The sequence below is a fragment of the Panonychus citri genome, unplaced genomic scaffold (genome assembly GCF_014898815.1).
Source record: "Panonychus citri isolate SS breed McGregor unplaced genomic scaffold, ASM1489881v1 Contig00135, whole genome shotgun sequence".
Classification (NCBI taxonomy): domain Eukaryota; kingdom Metazoa; phylum Arthropoda; class Arachnida; order Trombidiformes; family Tetranychidae; genus Panonychus; species Panonychus citri.
This window is the reverse complement of record NW_026515540.1, coordinates 1,616,053-1,626,359: the sequence shown is the minus strand read 5'-3', so window position 1 is coordinate 1,626,359 and position 10,307 is coordinate 1,616,053. Positions and strand designations below refer to the sequence as shown.

The 10,307-nt window shown below is 33.3% G+C and overlaps 1 pseudogene; it reads right to left on the bottom strand.

The window, feature by feature from the left end:
* Positions 1 to 3,653: 3,653 nt before the first annotated feature.
* LOC128392103 (neurogenic locus notch homolog protein 1-like) lies at positions 3,654 to 10,254 on the bottom strand (annotated as a pseudogene).
* Positions 10,255 to 10,307: the final 53 nt, after the last annotated feature.

Genomic DNA, 10,307 nt, shown 5'->3' with positions numbered 1-10,307 from the left:
ATTAATTTGATAGCAATGGTTGACTTTTAAAGGGCTTAATTGTTGTTTTTATTGATATAATTAGTGATTGATTTGATAAATGAGTAGAGTCACGAGAAGTTAATCAAAAGTTTTATTTTACAATTTGTTTAATCACTTTTGATTTTGAATTATTGTGATTAGTAATTAAAATACAATTCAAGTAATATGAGACAATATTTAAAAAATGATTAATTGTTATCCATGATAAATCAATGGCCACGAACGCCAAAAGATTTTGTGATTAAAATTAATTGTCTGATCATTTCTGCTTTCTGGTAATTATCAATAATAATTCAATATTCAATTAAATTAATCAACATTTTTAATTTGATTGTCTTCAGTTGCAACTTACAAGAATTGAAAACTTACCTGGAAACTAATATTAATTATTCCCATCTGATTGTTGAGTGAATCAAATTAATTTTACATTTGTAATTGTATTGCTTGAGCTTAATTTCATTTCATTTGATAATCTTAATTTTATCCAAGGAGTTTTAACAATTAATTATGATTTGAATACGATAAAGGTCAATTAAGTTTTCCTTAACTAACTTAATTCGTAGACGAGATATTTAAAACTTGATCGCTAATTGTTGCTACTTTGTTGCTTTGGTTTTAGCTATACAATTAATTGGTTTTTATTTTACTCTCACACTTTAACTAATTACCATCACAATTAAATTGATTCTTTGGGAAAAACGTTTGTTTATTTATTTGATTTATTAATACATCACTTGTTATAATTAGTTGATCATCGGAATGAAAATCGCCGCTGATTCAGTTCCTTATTGTGAATCTGATTTAGACATGATTAACATGAACCATCACCATAACAATCAACAACATCAAGGAATTAGAAGAAATTCAGTTAATTATAATTGTGATTAGAACTTGTTAATTGTTTAATTTTAGCAGTTTAAATGGTTTCAATGTCAACTGCACTTTTGAAACTTTAATTGTCAACACTCAGGCCAATTGATTGTGAATCTATTGCGTTTTACTAAATGGACTTTATCTTGTTTTTAAAATTTAACTGATTAATTAGTTGATTGCTTCCCACTCTAACAGTTAACTAATTATCACCACAATTAACCGTCAAATTTTGGAGAAATGTTTATTTATTTTGATCTTGATAACTTGTAACAATTAGTTAATCATTTTCTTCTCAAACAATTTGATAATCTCTGCGATAGTCAAATTTTATGTTAATTGTTAAGCCTTTAGCTGTCAAAATAATTGAAACTTTCTCAGGCAATTGTTGACAACAATTAACTATAATTAACCGATAGTTATTTGTAAGTAGAAACCATTTAATGAAATGAATTTAGATGAAACTAAGCAAAAGTTATGTTTAAAATCCCAAAAAGGATTGTTTAATTTACAGTTAGATATAAATAGTTAATTGTGGATTGATTAATCCAATTGTTCATCGCTTTTTACATGATAATAATTTCATTTGGAAGGAAACAGTTACGATTAATTTTTTTTTACAAATTTGATACAAAAATTTAACCATATTAATTAATTTAAATGAAAACAGCAGCAGTTTGATTGATATTTGGTTCTCGGTGGTTAATTGATATCATCTCCGTTAGCATGGGTTCAGTTATCGTTGTCATGATTTGCTGAGAATTAGTTAATTCTGATATCAATTGATGTTGATGAAGTTGTTGCTGTTGTTGTTGTTGTTGTTGTTGTGACAATGGTGGCAGTGTGTGGTGAATTTGATGATGATGATGTTGTTGTTGTGGTTGTGGTTGTTGAGCAATAATTTGATGTTGACCATTGGTTGTTGATATTGTTGCTGCTGTTGTTGAAGGTAAAGTGGAATAAATTGTAGCATCATGCCAATCGTTGATTCCTTGAGGAGATGAAGCTTGAGTTGACCAAGTTTCAGGTGAATCTGGACTCGGTGTCATATAATAAGGCTCCAGGTTATTAGAAAAGTTTTGCTGAAAAGATAAAAAGAAACAATAAGAAATAAGATTAATTGAAATGATCAAATTGAAAACTTGGAAGCTCAATAAACTCTAATCTTAGATTGAATTGAATTAATTATCAATAAAGCAGATGGAAATATCAAAGTTGGAATATCTTGAGCAAAGAAAATTAAATTGATTGTTTAGATCTTGGAGCTAATTTAATCATGATAAAGTTCAATTTCCTTTTTAAGAGTTACACCCTTTTTAATGCGAAGTTATTTCGATGGGCTGATTTTCTCAGATCAGTCTCTTAAATGAGAAAAAATTTCAGGACCTCTGAAATACCGGATAACAAAAACTCAACAGGAAATGGAAACTATTTAATACCACCCACCTTAATTAGTCTCTTTCTTTTCATCATCTCAATTTTTTTTGATTGATCAATTGCGATTGTATGATTATTATAAGAAAAATAACTTCCAACAAACTGAAACTCTAATATAATAAAAGAAACGATTTCTTTGTGCTAATCGATACAACAATGATAATCTTCATTCATTTTATCTTCTCATCGTCTTAATTTGAATAACACTTTCTGAAAATATCGTCAACAATAAATTGAATTATCTTTTTCTATTGAAAAATACCTGGCCCTTTTTCTGCTTTTCTATGTCTGTCAAAATGTCTGGTTACCTGTGTAAGTTTTTTCTTTCTTCTCCCTCAATCAAAATGCAGGAATTCAAATAACCTTTACGAGATTATTAACGTTTACTGGACTCTCTCTCTCTCTCTCTCTCTCTCTCTCTGTTACTCTTGTAACCATAATTCCTTGTTGCGTTCATCTAGTAAGTCCTCTTTTCTTAATAATGTGTTTCTTGTAAGCATAAAATAAGCAATCTTATTTTTTCACTCAAACGGCCTCTCCCTCTCCCTCTTTTTCTCTCTCACTTTGCTTAGCTTCTTTTCCCTTTTCTTACGTCTTACCCAGGTTTCGGTCAGACACTCACTCACTTATATATTTCTTTCTTCAACAAACAACCTAAGAAACTTGAAAAGAAACATGATCATAACAGAGAGAAAGAGAGAAGGGAAAAGGCGAGTAAAGAGGGAGGGAGAGAAAGAAATAGAAAAGATGAAAAGTTAAGGAAAACTGATAAGATGATAACTACAGACCGAAGGCCAAGGTAGAAAATAAGAGAGCAAGAGGGAGAAGTAGAGTTCAAGCAGTGGGTTAGCCATATGCTGTTTTTAAGATTTCGTTAGAAGAAAAAAAGAAGGATATATAATAATATTGATGATAATGATGCAGATGATGATAGAGTGAGCAGAAAAGAAGACGTACACTTGAGAGAGAGAACAAGGGGAAGGGGACAAATAGCGTAGAGAATGAAAAGAAAAAGAGGACATGAAGAAATAAGGAAAATATTTTTCATCATCTTCTCTATGGTTGGGACAAAATGGCGAATGAATCGAAAGTGGATTTTGATCTGTTAGCCTTGATCAACAAAGATAAATTTAATCTATTATAGTGAAAGTTGCCTAACATTTAAATTGACCTGAAAAAGTGAAGAAACTGTTTTTATATAATGATGAATAAATTTACCATATTATTATTATGATGATGATTGTTGTTATTATTTCTTGGTAAAGTATTGTATCCAGTGAAATTAATTTGTTGTTGTTGTTGCAATTGATTTTGTGATTGTTGTTGTTGTTGATGATGATGATGATGATGAGATAAACTTGATTGTCTTTGGTGTTTATTAGTTGTAGTTATAACATCATAAATTGGTTGAGATGATTGTTTTTGATGTTTAATTAATGTCGATGAATTATTATTTTTATTCACAGAAGAAGAAATATTTGATTTGTGTTGTGATGATTGTTGTGTTGTGGTTGTTGTTGTTGTTGTTGAGAGTGAACTTGTTGTTGGGAAGGTGGAGTTGGAGGTGGTTGAGTTAAAGGTGTTGTTGGTGCTGTTGTCTGATGATGTGGTGGTGATAAGAGAGATGAAGGTGTATGAGGAGAAAGAAGATGCGGTGATGGATTTGTGACATAACTATGAGGAGGTGATAGAGGAAAATTATGTTGTGGAGATGATAATGTAAGATAGTCATAGTGATTGAGAAAAGATTGTTGATTAATAATCAATTGTGCTTGTGTGGTTGATGGTTGGACTGATGTTGTGTTTGGTGGTAAATTAATTGGATGTTGCGTGTTAATATTAAGAAGTGTATTTCTTTGTGGTAGTGTAGGTGGTAATTGATGTTGAATCTGTTGAATTTGTTGTTGTTGTTGTTGTTGTTGGATTTGAATTGGCTGTAATTGATTATTTATTTGTTGATTTTGTATATTTTGTTGTTGTTGTTGTTGTTGTTGTTGTATCGATGATTGAACTTGTTGTTCAATTGTTTGTTGATGATTATTTACCTGAATAGTTTCTTGTTTAATTTGACTTTCATTTGGATGTTGTGTCACTAAAACATGATTAGGTTGTGGATGAGATTCAATTTGAACTGTTAATTGTTGTGGTTGTTTTATTGGTGTTGTAGGAGTTGATGGTGATGGTGATGGTTGATTAACATTGATATTATTTTGTATCATATTTGTTGATTGCATCTTATTTGTTTGTTGATTAGATTTTTGTGATGAATATGGTTGATGAGAATTTGTTTTAGCTGCTTTTCTTGATCGACTTGCTTTTAATGTTCCATTATTATTAGAATTACCATTAGAATTATTATTTAAATTGCTGTTTGCATTAGAATGTGCTCTTTTAAGAGTTGATGAATTAAAGTTTTCTTGAGTTTTTTGAATATTTGATGATTGTGATTGTGGTGTTGATGGAGTCGGTGGAAGTGGTGGTAGTTGTTTATTTTGTGAATTTGATGAAGATGATGATGATGATTGTTGTTGTTGTTGTTGTTGTTGTTGTGATGACGATGAGTGAGATTGAGATTGATCTTGTTTATAAGTATCGAGTAAGTTGACAATATCTTTGTGCATTCTTTCCTCAGCGACATCCCGAGGATATCGATCCATATGATCGGTAATATCTTTGTTGGCCGAGTTTTCCAATAAAACTCTAACTGCTTGGCAAGATCCTTCTCGAGCAGCTAAAAGAGAGTACATTCTTCGTGATCTTGAGCATCTCTATTAGCATTATTACGAAGTAACAAACGAACAGCATCAACGTTATTAACCGAAGCAGCCCAATGAAGAGCAGTTCGTCCTTTCTCATCACAAGCATTAACATCAGCTTCGGCTTGAATTAGATCGTTCAACATTCCTTCACAAGCTAATCGAGCGGCTAAAATAAGGGGAGTTGTCCCATCATGAGTTTTAGCATTTAATTCAGTTGCTCGATTTCTCAATAGTAATTCAAAAACACCTCTTGCATCAGCGCCAATTGCTGTGTGAAGTGGTGTTCGTCCAGTTGAGTCTGTCGCATTACAATTAGCACCAGCGGCTAACAAACGTTTAGCTGCATCAGCACGGGCATGTCGAGCTGCTAAATGTAAACATGTTTCTCCAGTTTTCTCAGCAATTTTATTGATATCTTTTTGCTCTTGGAGTAATTTCTTGAAGCTTTCGTCTGAATTTGTTGTTGTTGTTGTTGATGATGATGATGATGAACCATGATGATCATTGATATTTGGAGACATTATCATCATAATATCATCATTAACCGAGTTTGTTGTTGTAATTCCTTGGTGTTGTGCTTGTTGTTGATGGTTCATGTTAATCATGTCTGAATCAGATTCACAATAAGGAGCTGAATCGCCATAAGCTGAAAATACCATTAAAGCGGTTAATCCATCAGGTCCAACAATATTTTCATTATCTTCCATTAAACAATCACCGGAATCAGGACTCATTGAGTAACTCCACCACCATTATTGTATGGTAATAATTCAGTTTTAATTAGTGGAGGAGGGATAATTTGAGTGGTATCACCAGTATAAGCTTCATAATGATGTTGAATATTAGTCAAGCACGAGGATCATGAGGTTCTTCATAAATTGTTTCAGTTTTTGTCTCAATTGATGTAACACTTGTTTTAGCTGAACAATCTTTAACCATTCGTAGTTCTTGTCCATCATAATAATGACTTTGATTGTAGTTATTGGAACGACCATTGAAACGTTGAAGTGAATTACTTTGAAAAGCTGAATTTCTTCTACCACCATGATTACTATGATTAGAGTTTTTATTGCGATGATTTCTTCCGAAATCTCCTGATGCTGCAGCACAAGTAGAAACTGATCTCTGATATCCACCACCATCATTTTCTCCACTCTCTCCATCTCTTCTTCTATCATCACCTCTCTCCTCCTCCTCCTCCTCCTCTCCTGATCCTGATCCTCTTCCAATGGTTGTGAAACCTTCAGGGAACCAAGTGATTGTCCCACCAACTTTAGATTTACCATTAACCTTAACAATAACTTGGATCAACATGGCAGAAATCAAACAAGCTCCGATAAGACAACCAGAAACAAGAGTCCAAGAGGTCGATAATCATCAAGTTTTCTCCATCACCATAAGGAAGTAAATCTGATGGATTGAAGGCTGATTGAACTTTCACAACTGATAGAGCTTGGAACATACTTGGTTGACCCATGTCTTTACCACGACTTTCAAGTGCAGCGAAAAAGTTGGCCAACGATGATGCATCTTCGTAACAATTAGGATAACAAATACTATTGTCAATAATCAACGAGAGATTGGACCAAGTTTCACCCGTCGAAGTGTAATAAGGTTGAATTTCCTTTTCACTTGAACCCATTCGTCTTCTTATTCTTAGAATGACTCCCGAGATTCGAGACAATTCTCGCAGGAATGATGATAATTTAACATTATCATTGATTAAATCGTTATAAGGCATATCAACAACGATGAATAACTCACCACGACCAAGAACCCGATGTCCAGTGAAACAATCTAATCCATCGTAACCACATTCAGATGAATCACAACCACTATCACAAAAACCATTTCCATAGTTTTCCAAACAATAATAATCATTTTTCTCGTTACATTTACTTCCTCCTTCTCCTTTTCCTCCTCCTCTTCTTCTTTCTGATCCACTTTTACCAACTTCAGGGAAGAAAGCAGGTAAACTGGAACTACGATTGGAAGGTGATGAAGGCGATGAAGGTGATGATGAGGATGGAGATGATGGTGATGAATCCTTGTTATCATTAACACAATCTCTTCCATCAAATAAACAGGCTCGATTGTTACATTCTTCATTACAAATACCATTTGAGAATCGAGACCAACAGAAAGAAGGTGAAGAACAATTCGACCAGGGGTTACCATTACCTAAGAAACATTCTTCTTTATTTGGACATTGTGGATGACAACTATGTCTCAAACAATCAATTTCTTCTTCTTTTACTTTTGGACGATTATTATTATTATTGTTATTAGATGAAGATGAAGATGATGATGAACGATCACAACGATAACTTCCATGTAAATTGACACATTTATCATTATATCTACAAGGATTATTGTTTCCACTTGAACATTCATCAATATCGTTTTCACAATAATGTCCCGTGAATCCGTTTACACAACTACATTGATAATCTCGGAAGTTTGTTAAAATTGTACAAGTTGCACCATTTTGACATTTGTTACCTGAACATGGATTAATTTCAGTTTCACATCTTCTCCCTGTAAATGGAACTGGACATAAACAAGTGAAATTGTTCACTTGATCGTAACAAGTTCCGCCATTCAAACAAACTGGTCCCATGATATGGGACGAGATTAAACATTCGTTGATATTTGTTTCACAATTAATTCCCGTAAATCCTGGGGGACAAGAGCAAGTGTAATGAGATACTAAATTGTTACACTTTCCTCCATTAAGACAAGGTCCAGATACACATTCATTGATGTCCGATTGACATCGTATTCCAGTGAATCCTGGTGGACAATGACAGATGAATGATCCTGCTTTTGGTCCGGTGGCACAAGTACCTCCATTGTAACATGGATTAGATTCACATTCATTGTAATCATTTAAACATCTTGTCCCAAAATAACCACGAGGACATGAACATTTAAATGAATTGACTAAATCATGACAAGTACCACCATTAGCACAAGGATTAGAAGCACATTCATCAATATCAATTTCACAAGTAGGACCAGAGAAACCAGGAGGACATTCACAAGTCTATTAATGAAAATGAAAATAAAAATGAAAATAAAAATGAATTACATGTAACAATAATACAATGTACTAATACTTTCTAATGACTTTTATATTAATACTTACGAATCCGTTTATTTTATCATGACAAGTTGCTCCATTTCTACATGGACTTGACCAACACTCATTTGTATTAATCTCACAAAGAGTTCCACTTGTACCTTTAGGACATTCACAAGCAAAACCATCAACAAGATCACGACAAGTTCCCCCATATAAACATGGATTTGATAAACATTCATTTATCTGAACTTGACAAAGTCGACCTGAAGAAATGAAATGAAATCAAATCAAATAACCAATTATAATTAACATTTTTATAATCATTATAATCATTATGATTTTTATCATCATTATATTAATAATAAGAAATTAGCTAATTAATTACCTTGATATCCTGGATCACAAGAACATGAGAATCCATCAATACGATCAATACATTTACCATGATGACAAGGTGATGAAGAACAATCATCAATATCAATGTCACATGTTTTCCTGAAATCCTGGTGGACAACGACAAGTAAATCCAGCGACATCATCAACACATGAACCACCATTCAAACAGGGGGATGAGAAACAATCGTTTTCATTTTGTTCACATCGACCACCCGAGAATCCGGTTGGACAAATACATCGAAATGCATTAATCAAATCGGCACATGTACCACCATTTAAACAAGGATTGTCTGAACATTCATTTATATCGGTTTCACATTGTTCACCGGTAAATCCTTGCATACAAATACACCGATATCGTCCTCTCATCTAGACAAGTTCCATCGTTTTGACAGGGAGATGAGTCACATTCGTTGATGTTTGTCTCATCGAGCACCAGTGAAACCGATGGCACATTCATTTAAATGACCCCGGGTGTTGACACAACTTCCACCATGTTCACAAGGGCTTCCCGCTTCTTCACATTCATTTACATCTTCAGTGCAATAGGTGCCCTTGAAACCAGGGGGACAAGAGCAAATATAAGTCCCATCGATGGGCGAGGTGTCACAAATGGATCCCGATTGACATGGATTGGAGGCACATGCATCATCATACTGACAGAAAAGTCCCGTTTTACCTGGTGGACATTGACAGTGAAAGGAACCAACTCGATCAATACAAGTAGCACCGTTTTGACAGGGGGAACCAATACAATCATCAATATTCTCGGAGCAATCAGGACCAGTCCAACCATTGACGCAAATACAATTGTAACCACCACGAGTATTGACACAAGTTGCTCCATTTCGACATTGAGATTGCCTTAATGAACACTCATCAACATCAATGGAACAATAAAGTCCAGTGAATGTGGTGTACATTGGCAAGTATAATCATTAATCCCATCGATACAAGTAGCTCCATTTTCACATAAATTATCTGCACAATCATCAATGTTGATTTCACAATTGATTCCTTCAAATCCTTTTGGACAACGAATTGGATTAGTTGAATAAGAAAAAGATGATAAAGAAGAAGAAGAAGAGGTTGAAATTGATGTCACCAAACATGATAGAAAAATGACCAAGTTCAGAATAAGAAATTGTTGTTGATAAAATTGATGACACATTATTGCAACAATAAGAAAGAAATGAAAAATTAGATAATCCAAGAGACACAAGAGAGTTTGGATTTAAAATCCAACTCAATCCGATGATGGAATTGAAAAACTCTCACAACTTTTGAAAAGATGGAAAATTGGACATGAAGATGAAAAGATTATTTAAAAGACAAAACATCGAAGACAGAAAATGTTGATTAATTGTAACCAAAAAGAGAAGAAAAAGAGAAGAAAAAAAGTTAAAAGGACAAATTAAAAAGAAAAAGAAAAGACATTCACAAGTTACAAAACAATTGGATAAAAAACATGGCGTCAAATGTCCGTTAAAAGATCAGAGGGTTAATAATATTGTTGCTTGTTCTCTTTCTCTTTCTGTTCTCTTTCCTCTGTTGGATTTATAAAAACAGTTCGATTAACCGTAGCGATGAAGATGAAGATGAGGATGAGGATGACGACGGTTACCAATAGACACTCGAATGGAAAGAGAGACACAAATAAAAGAGAGAAATAAACGATCTCCTATAAGAAAACACAAGTTACTCTTTGGAAAAGTTTTGTTCAACTAACAAATGTTTTC